The 25,046-nt window shown below is 40.0% G+C and overlaps 1 long non-coding RNA gene across 7 annotated transcripts in view; it reads right to left on the minus strand.

Moving 5' to 3' along the window:
• Nucleotides 1-25,046, minus strand: part of LOC134493877 (uncharacterized) — a 412,608-nt gene that overhangs the window by 364,908 nt on the left and 22,654 nt on the right. For 3 of the 7 annotated variants that reach the window (XR_010067611.1, XR_010067612.1, XR_010067610.1), the window contains exons 2-3: nucleotides 13,767-14,132; nucleotides 7,773-12,498 (exon numbers count right to left, since the gene is read on the minus strand). This is a non-coding gene — a long non-coding RNA (uncharacterized LOC134493877). Of the gene's footprint in view, nucleotides 1-2,026; nucleotides 3,271-7,772; nucleotides 12,499-13,766; nucleotides 14,133-22,239; nucleotides 22,318-25,046 lie in introns of those variants that run through there. The other 4 variants (XR_010067615.1, XR_010067614.1, XR_010067616.1 and 1 more) reach the window with 4 other exon arrangements.

Here is a 25,046-nt window from a genome sequence, read left to right on the forward strand (position 1 = left end):
ATTTGTACTGTTTTTATTCTGTTGAAAACCTTGTTAATAAAAATTATTTTAAAAAAAGAAAAGAAAATGTCAGTATCTTCCTGACATTTGTCAGTGATGTGGCATTTTTTAATGGCTCTGGTGTTTTGAAGCTAGTAAAGTTAATAAACGAAGGTTAACCAGTTGGCTTGGTAACACTTCCTGCAGACTAGCTTCACTTAAAATAGGACTACTATATGTGGCCTGCAGAAGTCCAAATGACCACTGGATAGAAGGAAAAAGATATTGGAAAATCTAATTTTCCTGCCATCTAGTATCCATCCAGATTTTTGCCATCCAGATGTGATAGTTCTAGTTCTGTGGAATTCTGTGTTCTTTTTAAACCACAAAGCAGTCTATTACATCCAAGCTCCTTAGCTCATTCCCTTCAAGTTATTTTATAGCTCAAATTACCAAGTGTTTTCACCCACAAGGTAAAGGCATGGAGAAGCTATAGGGAGATTTTATCTTGATTCTCTAAGTGCAGAGATTGTAAAGGATAAGGTAGACCTATAAAAGAATGGAGAAAAAAGGGATAAATGAGCTTTTGCTGACTCAGACACTGAAAAGGTTGCTCTCAGTTAGAAAAATACTCTGAGAGACCATATCTGAAAGAATCACAGAACTGTACCTAAAATACAGTTGGAGACTGTGAGTGGCTTGCCAAAGACTATCTAAGGAGTTTGTGGCTATAATGTGAATGGGAAAGCTCACAATTCAGGCCTCAATCCTTTTCATTTTGAGTGCAAAATAAATACAGAAGGAAGCAGTAGTAGTTGTTCCAGATCAGTTAATATGAAGTGGAAATATCTAACCTAGAGGACATGTTCTGGTGACAGTTGTCATTTAATGATCAGAGAAGTGATGGGCATGAAAAGGTAGATAGAGAACTGTCATTCAACATACTAGAAGATAGTCAGTGAATGAGCCCTAGCAAGCGTTCAGCACTTTTGGCTGCTGTTACTTCTCCCAGTTGCTATCTTCTTCAGGAGGAAATGTGAAACCAGCTGCATGGAGAAGTTAAAGAAGAAAAAAAATCTGGAAATCAGAAACAGAAAAAGCGATGATTTTTCACCCTGCTGGAGCATTCTCCATCTAGCTTGAACACAAAAATGATGTGTTTTTATATGGGAAAGGAATGTGAGACTATGTTTGCTTGAAGCTACCTGGGGCTTCTTCTGCATCCCTACCAATGGTAAGCCTACAAATGATGTTAACTGTATCACTTTGCGTTTCATGTATCTTTTATTCTAATTATATATTGCAGTCATTGGATGAGGGGGTGTAACCATAACTGAGATTATAGCATGCAAATATGGGGGCATTAACATTTTCTTCTGGTTTTGTTTTGTTTTGTTTTTAATCAGTTCAGTTGTGTCCCTGGACATGTCCCTGCAGTTTTCTTTCATAGCCCTACTCTTTACATCCTTTCCCCAAACCCAAAAAAACCTGAAGAAGGAAAATAAACATGCTCTGGAGGCCACATGTGGGCTACATGTGGCCCTCTGGCAACACCCTTGGTACCATCCTGTAGATCTACATTTGAGATTAGCTAGGAAGAGGCCCTTTGATGATGGGATGCCTCTCTGCTACAGTTTAGACAGATGCTAAAAACATTTTTAGTCATGTTGGCACTTGAGACCCAAAAATGGCACACGATTTCCACTGTTATATAGTATTATTTATTATTATTTATTATAAATATATTATAAATATATTATTATTTATTGTTATTATATTTTATTGCATCCATATGTATGTTTGGATAGTAGCTGTGTGCGATGCTTAGCTGGCCTGACAGTTTTCCAGTGACGGTTGGAGTACACCAAGGCTCTGTGCTGTTGCCGCTCCTATTTATATTAGTCATGGATACAATCACATGAGACCTGCAGCGAAATGCATACTCTACCATACTGGACCATATGCTGATGATGTTATGCTTGCTTCTACTACTAGGAATGAACTGCAGTGGCAAGTACAGGCATGGAATGATCGCCTCAGCCATTTTGGACTCCACCTGAACATAAAGAAAACTGAGTACCTAGAGACTGTAACCACCCATGGGATGCTCCAAATAAACGGAGAAAACTTAAAGAAGGTGGATATCTTTCAGTACCTTGGCTCCCATCTCCAAGGTGATGGTGGCATCAGCAGTGATGTGCGAGCGAGGGTGAATGCAGCCTAGTTGCGCTGGCGAGAACTCATTGGTGTGCTTTGTGACAAACAAATACCAATCTGTCTCAAATCTAAGATCTATAAGACGATTGTTCGCCCTGTGGCACTGTATGGAACTAAGTGTTGGGCAGCAACAAAGGGTATAGAGAGCCGCCTCCATGTTATGGAAATGCGTATGTGCCATTGGATATCGGGCATCTCCCTGCTCAATCACGTCACAAATGATGCCATCTGACAACAACTAGGCGTGTCATTAATTACAGAGAAGATGAGAGAAAGCCGGCTTCGTTGGTATAGGCATGTCCTTAGAGCGGAAACTTCCACTGTCACCAAAATAGTTTACCATCCTAAAATCGATGGCTGGTGGCCACGTGGGTGACCAAAACAGAGATGGCAAGACACCATCAATAAGGACATGCAAATTGAGGGTCTGCGCCCTGAGGATGCAGACAGTTGGGCAAAGTGGCATTTCAGGATCCAAAAAGCAGACCCCGCGATAACGGGAAAATGCTAGGAAGAAGAGGAAGATGTATGTTTAGATATTGTGGTGGTGCCTTGCATGACCTGAAGGATATGCATAAGCTTGTGTTTGGGTATGACAACCAAAAACTGCCTCAAAAAATATCTGTAAAAGATCTGAACACTATGCTACATGATAAATAGGTACATAACATGTAACTTACTTTATATTTGTAAAGTTACCATAGGTGTGGGAGGCGAGACCCTGATTTAGGAAGATAATTTTGCAAGTCATGTATTCTGAGATGATGGTGAAGAAGAATTAGATTTGTTATAGCCGCCTACTCCAAAAGACTCTGGGTGCCTTACAACATCCATATACAATTATAAACAATTAAAAACACAACTACAAAGCATAATAGCCCTGACAAAAACAGCCATAACAGTAAAAAAGAACATGACAGGGGCTCCACTCCACTCCTCTGTTCCTGGGCCTAGGAACAGAGCCAGGCCCTAAGGGCCTTCCGGAACCCCAGAAGAGAGGGTGCCATCCACATCTGTGGGGGATGCTGTTCCAGAGGGCGGGGGCAGCAACAGAGAAGGCAGACTTCCTTGGTCCTACAAAATGACAATGTTTAATTGAGGGGACCTGGAGGGCATCCACTCTGCAGGAAGGTACTGGATCCAGATCAGCCTTTCTCAACCTTTTGACCCTGGAGGAACCCTTGAAATATTTTTCAGGCCTCGGGGAACCCCTGAACATTCAGGCTCAAATATAGGCCACAAGTTACAAAATTATTACATTCGTTTCATGTGTAGGCCTGTATCTATGCATTAACAGTGTTCTTAAACTGAAAATAAAGAATGAAACTTACCTTTTTAATGTGAAGTCGCCTGAATTTGAAATATTTTTTTAAATCATGATCTCCCAGGGAACCCCTAGTGACCTCTCGCGGAACCCTGGTTGAGAAACCCAGATCCAGCAAATTAAATACTCATGCTGTGCAGTGCTTGTGATTCAAAGGGAAACAGTGCTCCAGAATATAAAGTGATACATTCACAACCCTTGTCAGCAATTCTTCAACCAAATGGATCTTTTCTAAAGTGCAACATTTGCCCAAGGCTTTAAATCACAGGAAGTCCCTGACTAAAAGTGTTTCCATAGAGTTATTGTAGGTCACTTCTTCTGCTACTCAAAGTTCAGTAAAAGACAGGTTTGGTTTAAGTTGTCATAACCAAGTGCTGTTTGCACACCTTTTTCCCTTTGAATTCCCTCTGAATTCAAAGAGCTGTTCAGCCCTATTAAATACAATTGTTTATTTCTATCCTAATGAAATCTCTCAGTAAACAGCCAGCAATAAAATGCAATAAAATTTAATATTAACAGGGTATATAAAACAAGGCAATCCTTTTTCAAAAATGAATTGTACAATTCAGCATCTGCCAAAAACCATTTGGAAGAAATGCTTCTGACTTAGCAAAAACATCTTTCTGCTACTAGTTAAAGCAGCCATATTAGAGAAGTAGACTTTAAAATAAAGCAGCAGCATTTTCAGGCTTGCACAGAAACTTGAAAAAAGACATGGCTGAAGTACTTATTCCACACTGATTTGAAATATGCGCAGCTCTACCAAATAGAATAGAACCAGTGCCACAAGTAATAAGAATTTAGCAACAAAAGAAGAACTTATTTCCATTGGTTTGCAAAAACTAGTTGTGGCTATTCGAAGAGGGATCAGAGTCTTTTTAAATCTATTCTTTAAAGGGCTGCTTTATGACTGCTGTTCCAGCATGCAGTGGTCAAACCATTACTTGCACAGAAGACAGAAGAGACAAGCCGTGGTTAAGTTATTGGGCAAACATTGCCCTTCGGAGCTGTTTGTTCTGGTCATAAACACAAAGCAGGTCACCTTTCATGGGCATTCTAATTTAGTTTTTGAAACACCATTCAGTTGCCACATCAACAATAACGAAAACCACATTGGGCAATGCAAGGTTAAGGAGCCACCTTGGAAGTCATGGTTTCCCATTGTTGCTTTGCAGGCACCTTCATGCGCCTTTGAAGTTCTGTAGGCAGACACCTTGCCTACATTTTACAAAGCCTGAAGGTCATGATTTAGGGAAGGGACGAATTGTTCAAAAGCAACAGAAAGTGTTTGGCAGGTGGATAGGAAAACTAAAGTGCAGAATTTATTGCAAAGTGTTTTACAATGGATATTTTCCATTGTCTTTATTTTAAAAATTGCATGGAAGAAACAGAACAAAATGGTTGCTGCCTTTGATACCAGTATTAACTGTCAGTGCTTCCCAAATTTCTGATCAATTAGTCTTTTTTTTTCCTGCACCACAATTGGAGTTGCTGTATATACACTTAAAATCATATGCCTACTTTCCCATCCATCACACAGTTGCTGGATATCTGAAGGGGAGATGTAGTCACTTTAACTTGAGTGTACAATCTGGAACCCTCCTTTATTAGGGTCCTGGGTCACACTGAGAAGTATAATCTTATTCAAATAAACACAAGTACACTCTCCTATGGCATTCCTGCAGAATGCATGGAGAATGGGGACAGAAGGGGGAACCAGGCTACCTGCACAGTATTGTTCTCCACCCAGTTTGCCTGAACATAGACACCAATACCTTTGGTTGCAGTAGATGTGATGTATTAAAGATTTATTTGGTATCTATATTCTGTGGATATGTATCCCACGTTGTCCTCTAGCAGCAAAAACCTGGCACGCATACAGCAGGTTTCTCTTCTTAATTTTTCCCCATGTCAAAAAAATGCCAGGTAGATTGGGCTGAGAAATAGGGACTGACCCAAAGTTACCCTGTTAATTCCCATGGGTTAGTGTGAATCTGAACCTGAGTATTTCTGATCTTTCTCTTTCTCTTGCCAGCTCTATATTACAGTAAAATACATATTTTTAAAAAAGTTATTCCCAGCATTATTTCCATACAGGCAATGATTTTAAAAGCAAGAATTGCTTGAAGGAATGCTATTTGGAGCAGATCTTTTAGCAGGCTTACTGATCAGAAATACCAGATTGGTGGACACGCTAGATTATTTACTTATTGATTGATTAATAGGCCGCCTGTCTCCTAAACAACTCTGGGCAGCTTACAACTAAAAACCCAACATATAAAATACAACTAACCGGAAAAGCAAAATACCAAAACAAAACCAAAGCAGATCAGACCAAAACAAAACAAAAAGGGGTCTCCACAATCAAGGCCTGGGAGAACAACCAGGTCTTCCATAATTTCATGAACCACACAAATTTTGTATTGGGGCAATGACAATCTTCTTTTGGCAGGATTCCCACTAGTGACTTAACATCTTCAAGAATCATCCTTGCTTGCCCTGATATAGCAATAATGAGGACAGGCTTTCTATCATCTCCAAAATGGCTGAGTGCCATTAGAAGATGCTATAAGTCACTAGAGGGGAAATGGTCTTTGTGTACTGTACTGTTTTGGAAGTTGGCATGAAAACTTCAAGGATAATTCAGCATTCTTGACTTTGGATCATAAATCCATCTGCTGTGCTAAAAAGACATGGCCAGAAGCTGTCTTCTCCATCTTCCTTAAGCAATGAGAAGTTTCAGCAGCCTTTCCTATAAGATACCATTCATGCCAGACAAAGATATGTTGTAAAAGTTAAGAAGAAGCTGTTATTGATCAAGTGATGGGATCACTCTAATCACCAAGCAAAGTGCCTGCTGTTGTAATAAGCAATCTGTCATTCTAGCAATTTTGGAGGATGTGCATGTGGCAGTATCTATTATGTGCCCTGTACTGAGAAATACATGCTGCCCTACATGGAGGCCCTCTTAGTGGAAGGTTTGCCATCCAGGTATTACAAGGGCACCTCAAAATATAGTTCTGTTTCTCATAGGACTTCATGCCAGACATTTATTTAGGCGTGAGAAAGTAAAGGCCAAGTTCTCAGGTGACTAAATTGTATGATGATGCAACATCTTTGAAATAATTTGGAAAAGGGGTTATGGAGTAAGTGTGGAAGCATGAATGTATCAGCTGTCTGCATTCTTTAAAAAACTGCCACTTCTTTTCTTAGAATCACACAGCTTCCCTCTGCAACGTGCTATGTGATCTCACAGACAGACAGATAGGTGCTATGTTTGCACCCATACACATTCTGAAGCCCCTTTTGGAAACTGAATCTGAAGCATCTCACAGACCTACTAAATATTACTCCTGCTTTCTCTTTGGAGAAGGACTTGACAGTACTGTACATTAAATCTTGCCAATTTAAGGTCATTGATTTTGTCCCATGAAACTTAATGGGTAACTTTGAGAACCAAGTCATAGCCATGTCCAGAGTTCTTGGCTCATGTTTCCTAGCCATTATAGAATATGCTAGAACTTGGAGCTTTTGAAAAGCCTTTCGCTCACACTACACCTGCGCACTACTCCAGCCTGCACGGGAGAAAATAAGACATGTAAGTAACTTTCTCACTGAAGAGAGTAGGACACAGAGCACTTAAATGTGGCCGATCCTGTCCACTGTTATATGAAGAGGAAGTGTATGTTGTATACTTGTCTAGAGAGGAAAGAGTCCTGTGCTTTAAGGCTTCCCACTTTGCAAGGAACAGTGCTGAGGCAGGAGGCTGTTTTCAGCCCTGTTTCAGAACTCTGTGCTGCAGCTACAGTATTAGCCTGCCTTGTGCAGCTCCTTGGGACCCAGACAAGAAAGAGAAAGAAAGATTGTAGAATTCATCATTCTAAATCTACTTCCACAGTAACTCTACTCAGGACTTCAAATCAGATCAGAGCATGAATCTTTTTCATAGAGCTGCCAAGATTTGAAACTATTGCTGTATCTGCATGAAATTCTGCCAAAGAAATTTTATCAGCAAAAGAAATATGCACAAAGATTGAGTGCCTTCTACTTGAAATCAAGAAACGTCAAAATAGATTTCCTTCCATTTAAAAAAACAAAGAGCAAAAACAGGCACTATCTGTAATTAAAAAGCCTGATTTTGTAGGAGGGAAAAGATATTTATTTACAGATTAAAGCATGTCAGTAATGTTTTCAACCTATTAGGATTTCAGGGCAATCTATCACACAAAATTCACACAGCAGTTGTGCTTACCTGGTTAAATGCACTGTGGCCATGATCCCATCCAAAACTTTTCCAACTTGTAATGGCTGACAGCCTTTTCTCCTTTTTTAAAAAAATTTCATTGAATGCAGTGGGAAGGAATAAAGTACACCAGCTCTAGTGCACTTTTTTTATGCATGTTGAGGTGGAGTACCCGTAGAATGAGGGCAACATCAACCCAGCCAGCCCTTCCAAATGACTCCGTCCTGACTTTCTCATTCATGAGAACCATCAGCAGGCACCAAAGTACAGATAGTTCTTCCATCACACAGGAGACCTCTGACCTCCAACTCAAGGACAGACAAATACCACACAGTAACAGAGACAAAACAGCAGATAAAAAATTTAAAAACAGGTTAGAGTTTGCATTGATTAAAATACCCAGCATTCAAAAAAAAACAAATTTGTTACAACATTGGGGGTTAATAAATATCTATTTCTTCCTTCAAACATTAGCAGTTGGCTACAAGGCCATATTCCCTTGGGAGAAAGAGGCATGGAGCTACATCCTGTCAACCCTGCAAGGTAGGCCAGATCTGGAAACTGACTCCACAAGGACTACTGTAATTCTACTTTATTATTGCAGGGTATAATAACAAAATCTTTAAAGCTTGACAGGCATTCTCTCCCCACCTCGTATACCGAGGCAGGCAATCTTGAGTTTCTTCCTCATTCCCTCAACAGCTGTTCAATGCTTTCTTCAAAGCCATCTCGGTAATCCCTACATCTCTTAAAGATAGTCAGGTCCTACCCCAATATGGGCAGAATTAAAGTCTCAGGTCAGTAGGAATGGCACTGTTTTCCACTTCAGAAACATCCACAGGTTTGGAGGCTTTCATCAAACTGTGACATCATCATGCCCACACAAAAGCAGGGAGCTTGCATCACAATGACATGATGCTGCTTTCATCATCCCCCTCCCCCGGCAGATCCCTCGGCTTTCGTTTATTCAGTATGCAATCATTTGCCCCTTCCTTCCTTCCTTCCTTCCTTCCTTCCTTCCTTCCTTCCTTCCTTCCTTCCTTCCTTCCACAAAAATATGCCTAGTTCACTTTTCTCTCAGGAATGTGCAATATGCCCTAAACACTCCCTTCTCTTCTCTCCCTCCCTCTTCCACACCTGTCCACACAAACTTTTACAACCGTTTTATCTACCCTGTTCTCCAACTTGCTTCCATCCACCTCCTCTCCTCCACACTTTCTCTGTGCATGCCCTTCTCTTCCCACGCTTTCTCCTATTCCCATGCTTCCCCTCCATTCAGCTTTTATTCTATGATAGTTCTCTTTCTTCACAAACAACTCACTTTCCTTCCCTTGTCAACCAGGAGAGTGTTTTCTTTCTCCTGGTCTTGAATTATATGAAGATCTGGGAGGAGGCAGAAAATGGCTGAGACTTGGGGGAGAGTCTGGGGAAGCTTAGGCTCCCAGGGCAGGGCTCCAAGCATTGTTCACGTTGCTTAAGAGAGATAGCAGGATTAGTAGAGCGATGCAGCCTTCCCTAACCTGGTGCCCTCTGGATAAATTGGACTTCAGCTTTTATAATCCCTACAGAGGCACAAAGATGAGGAAGATAGTTCATCTGAGAACCACTGTCCTTTGGTATTTGTTGCTGATGATGGCCAATTCCACAGAACGTTGATTTTTTTTATTTAAAAAGCTGTTACGCTCAGAGTTTCTCTCCCTTCCTCCTTCATGCACGTACACACCTGCCTAAAAAAGGGTGGAAATAAAATTTTCAGTTGTGCAGGGTGCACACCTGCCTTTTGGTGAGGTTAGTTGACTGAGAAACCTACACACATAAAACCCCAAACAGGAGAAACACACGTGTGCGTGCACATCTGGATGCGCATTGCCCTTGCAGTCTGATCTTCAGTACGGCTCCTATTCACATTTCCTGCTCTGGGTGAGCTAAGCATTTCCAGAAGGTTTACAAATGAGCATCCTGAGTCAATCTTGAGATCTCCATGCATTGTTGTGCATATCTGTAATTGGACCCAGGCTGAAGTGTTTTTCAAAGCACTTTTAGAGAGACTTCTTTTCCCCCAGCAGAAGGCTCTGTCTTGGTGGTGGCAGCATGGAGCTCACCAAAGCAGGGGATGACTGGAGATAAACAGGTGCTTTCTTCTTTTTAGAGGCACGTGAGGTCAGTTCTTAGGATTCATCTGAGACAATAGGAGCCCTTTTGCCTTTCAGCCTTTCCTCCTGACCACCCAGTAGAAGAAAAATCCCTGAGGTTAGGGCAATTTCACTCTGGAAAAAAACTGTGTAAACTTTGTTTCCTATGGGGCTGATCCTTTGCTGACATGTTCAACATGATCACAACAAATCATTATGTGATGCTGGGTTTTTTCCCCCCTTTAAACATGTCTTTTCACCTTAGATAATCATTTCATCTCATTTAAACTAACATTTTGACAAAAGTAGCTTTTTAGAGAAAAAAGCATAGCATTTGAAATTTAAATTTAAACTAAAGAAATTATACATACATAGACACATACAAATATGGAACTGAAGCAGAGACTTGACATTTTTAATAAGTGCACTATGTTGATATATATAAGCTGCAAAAACTTTTTGAAGTTTTAAGGTCAGTGATTCGGAAACATTTGAATGGCGTTTTCAAAGTACACTTGAGCATCAACACAAATCTTTCTGGAATTGGTTTAATTAAAGTTAGTAGCCATGATGTGCATTTTGCACAATGGATCATCATTTCCATTATTCTTCCTTCATTCCAAAAAGGATTCTCTGGCCCTATTTTTTATTAGCTCTTATTGTTACTCACCAAAATATCTAATACATGTGACTGCATTTCCTGGGAATGATGTCCAGGCTTTCATTGTGCCTTTGTTTTAACTTGTAATATCAAACAGTCCATAGTTTAAAAATAAAGAAATAAAGCTTTGCATATTGTTGGAAGTAGAGATCAGGTCTTCAGTGCAGCAGACTTGCTGAAAAATTGCTACTGCAAGCATTTCATGCTTGTTATTTGTAATAGTGGTACAAAGGATCACAGAGTTAAATGTCTAAAAGGCAAAATACATCAATCACTCTAAAGTAAATATAAGTAAATATGTACGGTAAGGTAGGTACTTTACTTACTGATGGCCTGCTGCATGTTTCAGATGGAATCAACATTCATATAAACATTTATACTTTTTTCAATAAATAAAATAAATAAAAAATATCCATCTACAAACCCTGTGCATTATTTTATCATATTAACAATATATTGATATGCTGTGAACTCCAGAATGAATCTAGCAATACAGCAGATATCCTTTATTAGTGAATGTTGCCTTTTACACATGTACATGTAGGGGTTGTCATATTCAATGCTATTGGTTCTTTGCATATTTGAATCATTGTATCTGTGGGTTCTCTATCCCACTTCACTATGAAGGCATACCAAAACTGCCCTTCCAACACTGAAAATGGCTGAGCAGGAAGTAAAATATCAGAGAATAAAATTACTACACTATATTTTCTCTGAGAAGGATTTTATTTCATTGTCATCAAGTATTAAAAAAAGTAGCTACAGCATGTCCTTAAAACATATTGCTTATATAGGAGCCTTATTTTGAATCTTGTCTATCCAAACTTGAAAGCTTTAAGTCCACAGTGCTAAACATATTTATTTGAATGTAAACACCACTGAACAAAATGCAATTTATTTCTGAATAAACATGCAATGCAGAACTGATATAGCTCCAAGGAAGCAAAATCTACCTGAATACAAGGGGAGAGATTGTGCAGTACTAAGCTATTAAAATCAATTGAACTCAAAGTGGAGAACATTCTCTAAGTGATTTCAGTCTGTAACTTCTTCCATCGCGTTGAGAAAGTACAGGAAGTGGGAACTATTCATCAAAATAGCAGATAGCTGGTGGAGTATTTAAAATTTTCAGCAGAATTTGGCTTGAGATCTGGGGGTGGGGTGTGGAAATACTAAATCCATTTTTAAAAAATGGGCCAGAAACACTGACAGTAAATAAATACAGTACAGTAAGCATGAATGGAGACTTTGGTGAATAAACCCAGGCCCCAGGTTAGCTGGAATTGCTGCAGCTGTGTTCTTATCTGGCTCGAGGAAGAACCACCACAACAAAGGAGGCTAAGAAGCCCTGGCTGATGCATGGGAAAGCCATTGGCCGGCAATTGTGGCTGCCCTTCTGCTGAGCAAATAGTTCAAACTGTTCATTCCCATCTTCTATTCTCTCCCTGGTACATTGTTTGTGTCCTTGCATTTCATTCTGCAAGGAAGATTGCTCTCTGGGCCTATAAGCAAACAGTCCAGAAAAAGAGCCAACTAGCCTTCTCTTTTCCCTGGAGAACTAGCATTTTTACTTCCAGCTCCAAGCTGTCAACATGCTAGAGAGTTAATGTCAGTATAGTGAATTAATTGCTTTAAGCTGGAGCAGCCAAAATGTGCACCAAATGTCCAGAATATGTTTATCAATAACATTTCCCCTTTTTGTTCTTTTCCCCCCACCCGTTTCTTTTCACCTATTCTGCTGCTTTTTTTCTCCTCAAATTGCCAGCCTAACTATACTATAGATTATACTGGCTAAATATAAAGCACTTACAGTGAATCCTGAGCAGTTCACAAGGTATCACCAAACGGAAAGAGAAACACTAACATTTCTGGGCTCAGGGTTGTCGCTGTCATCATTTCAGAAATTCCACATTACAGCCTGACTGTAGGAACAAGGTGATGGCTGAGCAAGTTAGGAAAAAGCAAGATTATATTTACTCATACATATCTTTGCAAAATTAACTTTGCAACTGGCGTGGGAGTAACAAAGAAAAAGGGGGATATGAATGGTAAATGGATTTATGTTTAAACATGCTATATTTTAAAGTGCTCCCTGGTGTGAATGGCCCTCTTTAAGAGAATGAAATAATAAACCAATTTATATACCAATAGAGAGCTGAGATCCTGAGTGCCGTTGTGTAAATTTTCCCCCTTGACTTTTCATTATCTACCTGTGCAAAATCAATCTATATGTATGGGATCAACATAAAATTGGAGAGATAAAAGGAAAAATAAAATGTGCTTTGCATATCCTGGAGATAACAGGCACTGTTTCTTGTTCTCTATTGGTTTCCAGGATGATGCATTTTATTTTATTTTATTTTATTTTTAATCAGGTTGTAAAGGTAAAAGAAAAAGATAGGGCAATGTGCTCCATGTTTACTTCTTTGTCTGAAATATTGATTCTGTTAAATGAACTGTGGTTAATAAGTAACCAAGGAAATACCAGCTTAATTTTGCCTGTAATTTATCATATTGCAAAGCAGTATCTCTTTTTTTTTATGGAGTACACTGCATTTGGGCTTTGCAAGAAAGGTCTATAAAACACAAACCATAAATACAAAGCACTACTTAAGTTAAGAAAAGAAAAAAGGAGGCTGCCACTGAAATAACTGAGACTTAATCACACTTACTGTTGTTGGATATTGCCTTCTATTGCAGACAGAGCGTAAGGCAATGAAATGCTATAAGAGGGTAGGAAAATACTGCATTTCCATTAGGCTTCCAAACCTTTGGCCACTTTCAAAGGATCAGACATGTTTCCATGCAGTAGAAAGAGAAGGAAGTGAGACTGATTCACTTAAGCATGTTCATCACTGCTAGCATTTACAGGGATGGGTATTAACAGACAAGCCAAAGACAGAGAGTCCTGTTCTTCTTACACAGCATATACCACTCCATAGGTTCTGTTCAGCTTCACAGCCATCAGGAGTTAATGGTAAATATATTATTTTTAAAAATCAAATAACACATCTCAGCCATATTGCTATCTGCCTCTTTCCTAATAGAATGTTACCTTGATGTGAATTAATTACTCTGTTTCTGTAAATGCCTCTTCACACACATTACGATTGGTATGGGACCCTTTTCTCAGAGCATGATCCCACACTGCATATTGACCTAGCTAAAAAAATTGTATGCCCTTTGGGCTGTGGTAATTTTTTTACTTACTCATATGAAAATAGATACTGTCGTGTGTGTCCTTCCCATTTCTTCCCCCCAAATAATATTTAGCTGTGGAAGACCCATGCAATCCAAGCCACATAGGTTGAACTTTTTCAGCTTCTTGTAGAGTCCAACTTTTAAGGACATTCTCTTCTTTTTGTTATCCCAGACTCAGTTTAAGCCTCTGTTTTCAAAGAATCAAAACTTTTCTTTCTCCAGCTGAGATGGAGGGGCTGGGGGAAATCTGACTCTTGAAGGTATCTCTTCCTCATGAAGATGTCGATTCTATGTCTGAGTTGAACGAATGTATATCTTGTGTCTGGCATGAGGGTCTGGAGTACTGTGAATGTGAGCTGGCTTCACAACAGGCACCTTAAAGGAAAAGACATCTATTATGGCATAAGAATCTAGGTCATGAAAAGTTGGGCCAAAATAAATATAGACCAAATAAATAAATGCTAACTCAGTGGCACATGAAATTTATGTCACCTTGTCAGACAATTGGGAATTGTCCAAATAACCAGACCAGAGGAGAAATGGAGCAGCAGAACAAAAACCAACATAGCTGATCAATTTTATTGCTGATCTTCTTCCTGAGACAATCACAGGGTGACACGAACCACCCTGCATGCCTTGGATGTGGCCTCTACAGCTCCTGAAAAAGTAGCTCCCAAATTGTACTTTTTAATTCAGACATATTAGGTAAAGAATGGCAGACAGGACCTATTTAGACACCATCACTCCATATACATTTCCTTATCCTGCTAGAAATGGCTATGTAGACTCCTGATTCATGTGATTTCTAACCAAGACAAATTCACTCTCTTTTACCTTCTACTGATTTAAAATGTGGAATGGCTTTAGCCATTTAGTCCATGAGGCCTTATTTCCTAGTGTGTAAACAGAAAACAACTGGCAACTAGTTGGGCTGTTTCAATACTGAGATGAGATTCTGGATATTCTACCATCTTCTAACCAACTTCAACAGTGGTTCCACTTTGGATCTTCCTTTAGTGCAACCTGAATTAAATGCAGTGGCTTCCACAAGCTCTGTGAAGAAAGCAGCTTCACAGTGTCATGTCCCAATCTCTGCCCTACCTGGTATGTGTGCAACATCACAAAGCACATGGAAAAGGGGCAGAGCTTGGGGCATGATGTTTCTTTCATCACTCTGATCTCCCATGCACCCTGTGGATGCCACTGGTTAAATGGGTGATTTTCTTAAGAGTTAGTGCTGTCTAGTGGTTAGAGTATAGAAGCTGGAGACCCAGGTTCAAGCCCAGACTTAGCCCTGTAGCTCACTGAGGTCTGTCACTATCTCTCAGCCTAAGAACCACATGTAACTCCTGGAAGAAAGGATATTGGAGTTGCATAACTTGACACCCTGGGCCACATACAATTCCCTAAAGCCTCAGATTCAGCCCTTAGAGACCTCCAACAGTTGTAAATTTCTAATTTTTAAGATGGCATAAAGTAGACAATATTAAACTGGAGAGTAATCATTTCATTGTAATTAACTGTAAATAGAAGTCAGATGAAGTATTTCATTTTTGTCCTGGCTCTGCCTGCTAAGTTTTGGAACTCAGCTCCAGCACGCTACTAGAGTTAAGGCCAAAGATGGCTCTCAGACTAGAAAAAAGTTCCACAGCTCTAATATAAATAATCATCTTCACCTTGAAAAGCAACACTATGTGAGGAAATAGGTGCTGAAATTGATAGGTTTGTTCTATATGATTATTTTCCTTTCAGTCCACGCCATCTAAGAAATCTCCAATCTCGTGCCCTTCAGATGTTTCAAAGCTAGAACTCTCAGGATGTCCAACCAAATGTCTAATAATTCTGGGTATTGTAACCACAACACAGCCACAGCCACCTGGTGGTAGAAATTTCTCTCAGAGGGAAAACACACCACTCTTCTTCTATTTTCTTTATTTTCTTTTGTGGCCAACTGGGATTGTGCATAGGACTGTACAATTATGACCTTTGTGTGACTAAGCATTTGTATATGTTTAGAGCCTTGAAAATACAAGGTCCAATAGTACATTAGGATCAGTGGCATCATTCTCGCTCAGAGTAGCAGCGCATGTTTTATTCTTTTTTTTTAATCCAAACTTTGACATCAATGTAACATTTTGTATCAATAATTGAAATCTGAATGCTCTTAGGTGCAATCCTGTATGCACTTAATTGATGGTAAACCCAACCTCAGTCAAGCTCACTCACTCACTCACTCACTCACTCATTCATTTTATATGGCTGCCCATTTTAAATATATGACTCTGGGAGATTAACAAAGAGTAAAAACAAGATAAAAACATCATAGAAAAACAATAAATAACAAATATAGGGGCTGAGATAAAACCAACAACACAATCAACATAACCAAGATACAGACTCAATCACACAGCCTGGGACCCAGGCTTGGCAACAGAGTAAACGATTACAGGACTGCCCTATTACACTCATAGTTCTTGCAAATTGGAACAACAGTAAGGTATAAAGTTTCATAAACTTCTCCTACTTAAATATTGCCAAATTCAAAGTTCAGTTCAGATGCTAATTCAGTGATACAGGAAACACCCTCACTTCACTTAGACTTGGAGCCGCCCCATTGCCCAAGTTTGACGTATCATCCAAATCTGAACCTTCAGACGGCTGTAACATCTCTTTTCCCTATCTGGTAAAATTGGGCAAAATCTACAGAAATAGCCATTGCTTTTTAATAGATGGGAAATACCACATTTAGACCAATAGACCTTTAATTTTTTTTTAAGGAAATTCGTGGTTCCTTTTTCAAATTTCTTGGCAAAATTGGATGAAATTTTGCACTGACCATTCTGCAGAGACCAAAACAGCCATGTATCAGATGAATAGGTTTGTTGGGCTGTGCACTGGAAGTCTTTCTCATTTGGGATTTTTGTTGGCAATTATTAAGAAAATGACTTTCAGAAGTATAGGTGCTACATTTTCACTTTTTGGTGAAAGGGGCCTCATCTACCACCACACATGGTATTTTTGTGCAGTTGGTATGAGGATGGAATTATAGAGCTATCCCTCGGCAAGTAACCTAAATATTTTCAGAATGAGTTTTTTTGTTCTGTTTGTACAATAGGACAAGGATGGGTATTGGGTGTGGTGGAGCAAAGATGCAAAGGTCAAAGGAAAGGTGCACCAGTAAGTTAGTATAAGAGTAAAAAGACAGCCAGCATTGTACAGTGGTTAAGGCAGAGTTTCTCAACCTTGACAACTTTAAGGTGCATGGACTTCAACTCCCAGAATTCCCCAGGCAGCATGGCTGGCTGTAGAATTCTGGGAGTTGAAGTCCACACATCTTAAAGTTGACAAAGTTGAGAAACCCTGGGTTAAGGTGATTAACTAGGAGCAGAGAGACCCTGGCTCTAATCTACCCTGAGCCACAGAAGCTCCCTGGGTGACTATGGACCAGTCACTCCCTCTCAGCAAATCCTATTTCAGTTTGTTCTTAAGGAAAAATAGGAGAAAACACATTATCCTGCCTTGAGCTTCTGAATGAAAGGTAGGATAGAACTCAAATAAATAAATGAATGTATTATAAATAAATTTCATTCATAAGAGTCCTAGAGATCTGACTAACCCTCTTGTAACAATTGTATGCCTGGGAGGGATAATTAATAAACTGCACTGAACACTAGAATCTTCCAGCACATTACTTCAACATCCCTCCCTCAAAGAAAAAAGTGTAATTAGAACCTAGAGTTGGCAGTCATAAAAATACACTATTTTTTTTCTTTTTTTCTCTCTCCCTGCCTTGGAGCTTTTCTTTTAGGAAGAGATTGATGGGAAATACATACACCATTGCAGACATGAATGAGGCCCATGTTTTGTGTCCTTCTGAACAGTGAATCGCTAACAAAAATTCAGTGAGTTCAAATAAAGTTAGAATGGATCCAGGATTCATAGAAATCCATCAGCTATTGCTGCATCACATCATACCAGATTTCAAACAGTATCAGATGCATAAAGCTATTTCATATTACCAATCAGTGATGCTCAAAATACAGTACTACACACAGTGTCAACAGGGAAACATAGTTAAAGAATTACTGTGAGCTGAATGTCAAATATTATCAGATGCTAAATGACATTGCATGTCGGCTGCCCAATGCTAAAAAATACCATCTGCCAGCACATTAAAATCAAATTCTGTATGCAGTCAAAAGTTAATTTTTCCTAAAATGCAAGCACTTACATACTACCCAGTAAACAATGGTTCATCGAAATGTCCAGAAGACTTTTGAGTGGAGGTTTTGGAAGAAAAATTGTTTCTACTCGATGTTGCCCATGCTATTGTATATGCACAGCTTGCTTTTTAAAGCTGAAGTTTACCCAATCTCATCTATGGACACAAGCCAAGCAACTGAGCCTGGCCTGTAATTCCCAAAACAAAAAACTTCATAAAAGAGTCTGCTTAATGTGACTGGGGAGTTCATTTGCATTCTATCAGTTTCTATGAAGGAAAAATACCTGCATTATCTCTTTGGTCTGGCTGAGACTGGTTCATTCTCTCCTGATGCAGGGATCTTTCAGTCCTGCTCTCCAAGCACTTTGCCTCTCCCTCTGTCTCTGCATGCATGAGCCATTGCTTTCAGCTGACTGCTATTCTAGTCTGAAACATATCCATCTACACTGATGGTTCATAAGTAAATATAAGGGTAGGGTCCTCAGAGAATAGATATTTCTCCAAAACTGAACTTGGAAGAAGAGTAGGTCATGATGGCTGATGGCCTTAAAGTTCAGAAGCATGATCAACAATGTTTTGGGGTTTTTTTAACATTTGTTTGCAAAGAGGAAAATTAGTTGGTCCTGCTTGTTTATCCAATCCACCTGGAAAGATGCGATTCCAACCAGCTATGGAGGCAGAAACAAGGGTATCTTATCTGCTATTAACTCATGTTTGCAACATTTGGAATTAGAAATACAGGAGATATGTAGAAGTCATATTACAGCAGGTAAAGGATGCAGTCCAGAATTGTGCATGCTGCTAATTCCAATGTCATGAATGTACAGAAAATTGCACGAAATATAAGGCACCACGGAAACCTTCTGGCTATGTTCATAGGATATTCATTTGTAAGACTGCAGACTAAATGGTTTGCTCACCCAGCAGATATTTTTAAATTATTTTGAAACTGATTCCTTAACACAGTACAATCTATAACAATAAAATTCAGCCCCTTCCCAAATTTACAATTCCCAGGAAACCAGAGTAACTTAAAATTTCTATATTAACAGTTTTTTATTTCTTACCACAAATTCTCAGTAACTTCCACAAACCATGGTTTTTACTGTTCTTGAGGAGAAGTCCATAAACTGCTTTCACCCAGTATAAAACTGTAGAGAAGATGTCACTATTAAATCAGAACTGGTGTGACACAGGAAAGTTTGCTGCTGTTGCTGCTATTCCTGCTTCTGTTGCACACGCTGCTTCTGTCCAGATCTTGTTCATCTGTGGTTTGTGGCTTGTTTTGTTTGTTTTCTGCCTTTGTATCCTGCCTTTATTTTTTGTGCATCATAAATCCACAAAATTAATAACAGTGCAGATCTTAGGGACTGCAAAGCCTAAAATCTGCAGAGTTAGAAAGAGCTGGATGCAATTTTGATTGAGGAACAGATCTGAAGCCAAACGCTGATGCTCCAAAATTCTCAAACAGCTCAGATCACACAATAAGCCTGATAGTAGAACTCAGACTGTATCTCAAACTAGTTACAATCTGATGAGCTAAAATTAAAGCTGTGTCTAATGGTGTCATTCTGCTAGAGCACAAAGACAGCTCGCCTAATTTGTGGCGTTTCCCCACTTCATAGAGTCATCTCACTTAGGAAGTTCCCTCAGCCCTGGGAGGAGCTGGGGGAAGAGAGCAAGGAAGCCATTCCCACAATGCCTCCTCTGTCAGAGGGTCCTGACCCAGCCTAGGCATCTCCTTAGAGGTTTGTATATGTGTGGGAATATCTTGTGAAATCTTGTGCTCTGGCTACAAATAACAGTAGCCACATGGAAAAATATTGAAGCTCTTGCTTTCCTACTAATTTATTTTAGATCAGTATTTATTACTGACATTTCTATGCTGCTCCACCCCATAGGGCAGAGTGGCATACCACAAAACAGTTATTAAAAACAACGCAACAAATCAAAAACACTGTAAACCAAAATGGCACAATCCAGCAGGGGAAGACTCCAAACTTGACTCCGTCCAAATGCTCTCTCCCACAACCAGGTTATCACCTCCCTGTGGAAACTCTGAATATATACGTTATTTCAAGGGAAGGGTGCCACCATTGACAAGGCCCTACTGTGAAATCCCTACAGAAGGAATGCCTTGGAATTCTCAACATGCTACTTTCTATATACAGGATTGGTGCTGCATTTAAATGGAACATTTCATCGTATTAGTCCCACACGCAGTTTGTCTGGGAACCCAGGGAGATGAAAAATGGACACTTTCTTTCTGACATCATATGTCTTTGGGGGGAAAAAATGGTTTCTTCATTGCTACCTGGGGAAGCATTGTAACTGGTGATACACTGTAGTCTGAAATGACATATTTCAGCTTGCTACAAAGGGTCAGTTAATCCATAGTGAGGCAGGACTGCATGAAAACCGGAAGCAAGAAACAGTGATAATATTACATATACTTCTTTTTATAGCATCCTCCTTAATAATGGCTTCTTTTTAAAAGCACCTATGCCACCCTGAGCTGTACAAAACAAAGGTGGGAGATAAACCTAACAATGTTTTTTAAAAATTAGTAAAATCATTTTTGAGGAGAGCTTTGGTTAAATATTTGCCCCTTGCAAAGATTTTGGCCAAGAGGGCTGAGTTGGGCCTTCACTTATTTCCTCGAGCCCGCGAGGCCTGAACCCGGCGCCACCTAGACCAGATCGGCGGCCCCGTAAAACGGTCCCGTTCTAAAGCGAGCGTTTTCCTTTCAGACTCTTCCACGGGCAGCCTGGCCCGCTCCCTCTGGTATCCTCCCCGCTCCCCGAGGCCTGGAGAAGGCGAGGAGCGCTGGCGGACGTCAAGCCGGCAGCTGCTAATGAGTTAACCAATTGCGGCTCCCAATTAGCCTCCCGGTAATTAAATCGCGTTTATGGGATTATCACTCTGCAGTTCCGCATAAAGCTTGGCCCTGAGTAGGAGACGCGCGCGCCGCGAGGGCTTGGCTTGGCTAGGCTAGATGGACCCGAGTCGCCTTTGCAGGGTGTGAAGTTAGACAAAGGACCGACTTCAAATGCCAAAAACTCAGCTCGCGCTTCAGAGCAGCGGCGGCGGCGGAGCAATAAGCAAGGCGATCCCTGTTCGCTCGGCTACGTATGACAGTGCAGGCTGATAAAGCAACTATTTTCCCCTAATTTCAGGGCGGGGAATGGCGGGTGAGAAAAGTCAATAGAGAACTTCCTAGAAAACACTCGAAAGTTGATTTAGACTGTAAACAAGGAAATCTGGATTGCTGGAAAGAAGCTATTTCCGCAGCGGGCGAGCGATGAGAAGAAATTATAGCAGTTTGCTCTCTGGGACAGAGAGTCTTCCGACACTCCAGGCCCATCTTTCCCCAACCTGGTGCCCTTTCTACATGTCTTCGACTACAGCCAGCCCAGCCAGCAATCTGAGGCTGCAATCCAATACATGTAGAAGACGCCAGGTTGGGGGAGAATGACTCGAGCCGATGGATTGCGAAGATGTTACTCTAAAAATCGTCCCCTCTAGAAAGAAAAAAGAGAAAGGCGGTGGAGGGCGGGAAGGACGGACGGGCAAGGGAAAGGAGAAAGAGAGTCCCATCCAGTTCTTTCAGCGCCTTGGAAGGCCCTTTTCCCCACTATGGAGTTAAAGTGCTATCTATCCACCCTTGAGTTGGCAGAAAACCCAGTATGGGCATGAAACTTGCTGCTCCCAAGGCTAACCCTGGTCTTGTTTCTATTACATCTGTTCCCAGTCATTGCCAAAGGGTGCAGTTAATCACAGCCCACCAACTGCTACACAAACATGCCCTATGAACCATTTTTATATGACATGTCCTCATGACATTGCCTTCATTTCATCCCTAGCCCCCAGTAGGGGCAGCTTAAAGTCACTTCCCTGTTCCAGTTCTAAAGTAATGTTATCTCACTTCTCCTGACACAATTTTGGTATGAAGATATCTACAACATTTCCTTAACAATGGGGTGGATGGTGGGCTCAGGGTCTAGGATCTGTACAGCTCCTATTGGCCACCCTAAGACTTCTGCAAGCAAATTTCCTCCCCTCCAGGGCCAATTTATTGAGATGCAGTAGAAACTGGGCACCTGCTTCCACAGAGGCATCTACCTGTCCTTGTGATGACTGATTGGTTATTCTGGTCTCATGAGAATCCAGAACTGAAATCTGGAATCTCACATCATTTTCTGTAGCCCAAAATAAGGTTATTGTTTAATAGTGATTTTAAACTGAAGATATTCAACTTACAAATGCAGTGGAAATGCAGATGAAGTTCCTGGCACTTTGATGCAGATACTGGTTGCTGAGAGAGATGAAAATAATGGGTAGGTCTCAATAAATGTAAAAAAGTGACATGGTAAAATGCATTTGTGGCTTAGCGCAGATCAGTACTAATCCCTGCAAGCACATTTTAATAATGAAAGATCCCAAGCAAAACACTCTGGGATCTCTGTTGATCAAGTTGCATCCAGACTTGGCTAAGCATCAGAGGATGTTAAGATTTAAGTAGCTATGAGGTAGGTTGGTTATAGCCATTACTATACATGGGGGATTCTCTGGTAGGCAGTAGCCTCAGAGAATGTTCGAGAAAGAACTGGTTACAATCACCCTACTGTTGAAGATGTAATTTAGTAGTTGGAACATTAACTCATATGGTTTGAGCTTGTCCTATTATTGTTGCACTTTAAACTGACATCAACAGGATTGTTAGCAATGTATGTTAAGGATTCATGTTCTTTTTGGCTATATCCCCAGTATTTATTAAAATATCAAAAATTATAGATTCTTCAGGCATGGAGGGTCACTAAAAAAATATTATACAACATTGGGAAGAGAAATCTATATGTGATTTGTGGCAATGGATTCTTAATATGTTATGATAACATGTTAATTAATGTTTTCAACTAAGAGGCAAGACTTTCAAACACTATAACATTTTTGGAGTTGTTCTATTTATAATTTCCAGCCCCACTTTTCTTTTTAAAATTGCTAAGTTTTAAGATTGCTAAATTTATCAGTTCTGAGATGTGTTGCTCCTTTAATACTGTTATATGTATTTATATTTTTAGTTTAGTATAATCAAATATTTTTTTTAAAAAAAAGAGTGGGCCAAGTTAGTAGATACCCTAGAACATGCTAGTAGCATCTAAATGCCTGAGGTATTGCTTACAGTCTCAAGTGACAAAGCCCAGGCAAGAAGCTGATCTCCTTTTTCCTCCTGTCTGTAAGAAGAGGTCATAAAGACCCAACATATAAAACACCATGTAAAAGATTAACAGTGCCACTCAATCTAATTTGATAGATAAATTAAATTAAATTCAGTTATAAATCACTGTCACCAGTTAAGACACTTGAGGCTGAGTCTCCTGAGAACAGTTAAAAAGAAATCAGAGAGAACCCAGGGGTAGGTGGGGGTGAATGGACCCTATATAACTGAATTACCTATACTGATTGCCAAGTGGAGAATTCAGATTTTGATAACTAGGGGAGGCATTCTCCTGCAGTAGCATGTGATGAGTGCCTTGATCCCAGACACATAGCAGAGCCAGTCTTCTTCTAGACGTATTGTGCTGAAACCTAAACTGAAATAAAAGGGGTGCTGCATAAGAACTGGCTAATGCTTTAGGGCAGCCCCAGCAAACTTTTGCAGAAGTCCCTGGTTTGATTCTGGCATCTTCAGGTAGGCATGGGGAAAAAAAACAGGCCTGAAGCCCTAGAAAACTGTTGGCTGTCCAGTGCCAAGTTGTTGTTGTTGTTGTTGTTGTTGTTTTAATAAGATGACTATTTCTTTTAGGTCACAATTGTCTTTAATCCAAGCACCTTCAGAAATTCATGGATGTCGAATACTATCCCCAAGGAGGTGTTCCTTCTAAAACTGCAGCTGTGGTGGGATGAATGTCAGAATCTGGGCTACAGGGCAAACTACAAATGTTAGTAAGTAATTAAGTACATGCATATGCCTTCTCTATAGAAAGAGTACTGTCCTCATTCAGAACTAGTATCTTATTTGTATATTACAGTGTATAAATTCAGTCCACTATCCATGGTATATAATGCTTGCTTGCAATTATATTTAATTTGTGACCATCATTTTTCTTTTTTTCCATCATCTTCCATGTCCTTCTTCTTAAAGTTTAGACATTCAGAACTATGTGGGATTACAGCAGGGACTTGAAGACTGTTATCTATATTTTTAAGTCTTTATTAAAGAGATAATGAAGCAATATGTTTCTATGTGGTCTATGTTTAATGTTAAGATTAAGGATTGAATTAATCTTATATTGAAACTAAATGGATATCATATGGATCCAAACCTGTTTCCATTTGTCTAAATCTCTCTCAAAGAAATTATTATTAAAATATAGTTATCAAATGAGGAAGGATTCAATAACAAATTATTTCAACATGAAATGTTTCAGGGAAGTTATTTATCACAATCTATACACAAGGAATTCCTGAAGATCCCAAGAGTGTTCCCTCTAAAAAGACCCACTGAAATCAACAGAATATACAGCATGCCCCTATGCATATCTGCCCAGAAGTCCAGGCCTGTTCAAAGAGGATTGTTCCTACATAAAAACTGTACAAGGTAATATCCTCACTATCCAAGAAGCAAGCATGATCCAAAGTTAAGCACCCTACTAGCTATATGGAGGCTGGAGGAGGAAGACAATACATTAGTGAATCTTTATCAAATCAACCTTGCACATTGGCTGGACTGTTAAGGGCGGGTAATGTTGAGCAATGCTTACACAGACACAGTCACCTACTGTCATGTTCACCGTTTCAATGTGCTTGGTACATCGTAACATTTCGCATGTCATTTGCCTGATGCGTGTTTGATCTCGGGAGAGAGGAAGATTCCTCGTCAGGGAGTTGTTATCTGTTGGCCGCTGGGTTGGAATGTGTTTGGGTTATCTCATGTGTTCAAGGTTGCTTTCCCAGGATGTGTGGAAAACGGTTGCCAGCACCTGGGAGGGGGGTGGTTGCTATGGCTGGTAGGGGGGAGGGATTACGTTTGGAGCTGAGGGTTTTTAGTTTGTATTTGGCGCGCT

The sequence above is a fragment of the Candoia aspera genome, chromosome 3 (genome assembly GCF_035149785.1).
Source record: "Candoia aspera isolate rCanAsp1 chromosome 3, rCanAsp1.hap2, whole genome shotgun sequence".
Lineage (NCBI taxonomy): Eukaryota > Metazoa > Chordata > Lepidosauria > Squamata > Boidae > Candoia > Candoia aspera.